At 38.9% G+C, this 3,210-nt stretch overlaps 1 long non-coding RNA gene across 1 annotated transcript in view; it reads left to right on the top strand.

The window, feature by feature from the left end:
- Positions 1–769: 769 nt before the first annotated feature.
- Positions 770–3,210, top strand: part of LOC119489231 — a 23,760-nt gene continuing 21,319 nt past the window's right edge. Inside the window, exon 1 of the long non-coding RNA XR_005207133.1 lies at positions 770–1,113. This is a non-coding gene — a long non-coding RNA (uncharacterized LOC119489231). The remainder of the gene's footprint in view (positions 1,114–3,210) is intronic.

Below are 3,210 nucleotides of genomic sequence, written 5' to 3'. Positions count from 1 at the left end.
GATATGCGTTGCCACATTTACTGTAAGAGACACATTTTAATTTCCGTTCAAGGCTCCGCTGTTTCTTTTTTTGTCATAATTATTTCATGGAAGATGGAAGTCTGTGGCAGGTGGAATAATAGTTTACATACATAATATATGATTACACTGGAAGCTAGATATTGACATTACACTGTTTTATTCATTTCAGCAACAGAGGCATACAGACATACCGTACCTTGAATATACAGTAGTTTCATAGATTGAGGACATTGTTAGGTGTAAAGCTGGGCCTTTGGCATTTGAATCAAAAGCTCGCCACATATTAGATTTCTCGGAATGGTTACAGCCAGTAAACCAGGAAAAACAAAATTAGTCTTTTTTAAAAATGTTTCTTTTAAATTAAAGGTACAGTGTGTAGGATTCAGTGGCATCTAGTGGTGCGGTTGCAGATTGCAACCAACTGAGTACCCCTCCGCTCACTCCTCCCTTTCCAAGACTGTATTAACGTGAGCCGACGAGTGCATGACCATGGTAATGCCGTTCACGTGAATCAGAGGCCATCCTTACCATAATAGCATTAGGAGCAACGGAAGTCAGACGGCGGCTCACGTTACTGCAATTTCACAAAGCACTTCGGAAACTATGGTGGCCTTCAGGTAATGTACAAATGCGAAAGTCCCTCTCTAGAGCCAGTGTTTGGTTTGTCCGTTCTGGGCTACTGTAGAAACATGGCGGTGCAACATGGCTGTGCAACATGGCGGTGCAACATGACGGACTCCGTGAAGAGGACCCGCTCCCCATGTAGATATGAAGGACTCATTCTAAGCTAATGAAAACACAACGATTCTTAGTTTGAGGTGGTTACACATTAATGAAAACATAATTATGTATATTATATTCCATTTCTGCTAATAGATCCCCAGAAATGTTACACACTGTTCCTTTAAAGAAGACTTTCCTTTGGGTTGAGATTTATAATCATCTAATTCTACTTCAAACACTTTTTCAGCTTTAGAAGTTGCAGTTTGCACATTTGTTTTCATTTAAAACCCGTGTTTCTACACTGCCCTTTTTCTTACTGTTGATACTGTTTTTGATATTTTATTTATTTTCTAAAGATTAAGCTCAACAGTCTTAAATATTCATCTCTGGTTATAAACCTATGTTCATATGTTGTCTAATTAAAGGAACACCTCTAAATGACAAAAGAATTACTGTTATTGCTCTTGGCAATAATGGTCTGAATCTTTTCTTTAGGTGTTGAGTTTGTCTTCAGAATTTGGTATGTAAATATTATTGTATATTGTTATAGCTGGGATTGGAATATGTGAATGCTGTCAGTGCTCTCATTTTTCATTTGATTTAAATTCCCTGGTGATGTGTCACTCGGGCGATGGTGGCACCGTTGTTGAGGATTACTGTGGTTGTATGGGAGTATTACTGTGTGGATTTATACTGCGAATGCCTGTTGTTTCTTTTCTCATAGTTCCAGCAAAATCTGAAATAATGATGCCTCAAGGAAAATGATCCGAGACTGAACTGTTCAGCAATGTGAGAGATGGAAGTGAACTTCACATTTCTTTCAGAATGGTCTGTCCTAAAATAACGTTGAACATGGTCGTCCCGAGTTACTGATCAGAGTACGATATTTACAGATAATCTGAACCTCACAGAGGCCTTCGTTCTGTCGTCCTCTATAAAAGAAGTGATGATGTGATACTGCCTCTGCTCTACCACTGACTATGTTTTAGTGCCTTGTACTGTATACGGTTAGTCTAATTTAAAGGGGACATATCATGAAAAACTCACTGTTTCATCTGGAGTGCCTACCAACCCACAAGCCATTCCGATTTGGTTCCCCTTCCTATGTCACATGTAGGGATGTAATGATATCAGATATTTAGTAGTCGATACCAATGCCAGTGAAATTCCACGATTCTCAATTCCATACCACGGTAAAAAAACAAACAAATCCCATGTACTTCAACACACTCTCCTTTATTACCCTGTGCACACTGTTTTTTTGCGAATATATTATTAATCCCTGATGATACAAGTTTCAAGTTTATTTGTCATATGCATTTAAAAGTACAGTGAAATGCAATGAAAGGCATTTTACCCTGGCTCTCTCTCAGCCCTTACAATCTATAAATAGTACACTAGATAAATACTACAATAAATAAGACATTACCTAAGTATAAAATTATAAAACAACCTAAAAACCATAAAAACATCCATAAAAACAATCCACAGCTCTGCATTCATTTAGCGCTGCTTTAGCAGTCTGACCGCCTGCCTGAGGGTAAAAACTGTCTCTGAGGCGAGAGGTCCGAGCTCTGATGCTCAGTAGGCGCTTCCCTGAAGGGAGATAAGAGAACAGAGTATATATGCTGGATGACTTGTGTCCTGCATGATACAAAGAGCTTTCTTCCTGCAGCGAGTGGTGTAAATGTCCTGTAACTGGTAACGGTGATCCAATCATTGTAGATGCTGTTTTCACTGTCCTCATCAGGAGTTTATGGTCATATGATGTAATGTTGCCAAACCAGACCAGTATGCATCCTGTTAAGATGCTTTCAATTGTAGATCGGTAGAAGTTGATGAGGGTTTTTGTGGACATACCATGTTTCTTTAAACACCTCAAAAAATAAAGTCTCTGTTGTGTCCTTTTTATGACCCAACTGATGTTCAGGGACCAGGAGAGGGAGTCAGAAATATGGATGGCGAGGAACTTGAAGCTACGCCCCAAGTTTCTCGCCAAAAACTAAATTTAGCATTTGAACACATCATGATAAGGTTATAATTTACCTTTGCCTATTACTAATTTTTACTGAATAGATCATAATGTAACTCAATCCAACCTCCGTTAACATTGGCTGTAATCTCTGTTATTTAGCCAAGCGAGTGTGCTGCCCACCGACCGCTAACAGCTAACAGCTAACGTTACTAGTGCTCCTCCTGCCAATTTCAACACAAATTTGTTGTTCACAATAGAGTGGTGCAGGAATGAGTCCTAAAACTTGGAAATGAGTTAGCATTTTAGCACTTCCGGTTCCCTCGTCTGGAAGTCAGTGGGTTTTTTGAATGGATTTTTAGATGGATATCTGAAATAAGATCTGTGGTTAACACAAGCTTAAGAGACTTTAACGTTTTGCTCTATGACATAAAATACGCCAGTAAATATCCCACTTGTGAATTTTGAAGCCTTCATGTGTCTTAAAAAAGGCG

Source organism: Sebastes umbrosus, chromosome 6 (genome assembly GCF_015220745.1).
Source record: "Sebastes umbrosus isolate fSebUmb1 chromosome 6, fSebUmb1.pri, whole genome shotgun sequence".
Taxonomy (NCBI): Eukaryota; Metazoa; Chordata; class Actinopteri; order Perciformes; family Sebastidae; genus Sebastes; species Sebastes umbrosus.
Note: the sequence above shows the minus strand (reverse complement) of the source record. Positions and strands in the feature narration are given on the sequence as shown.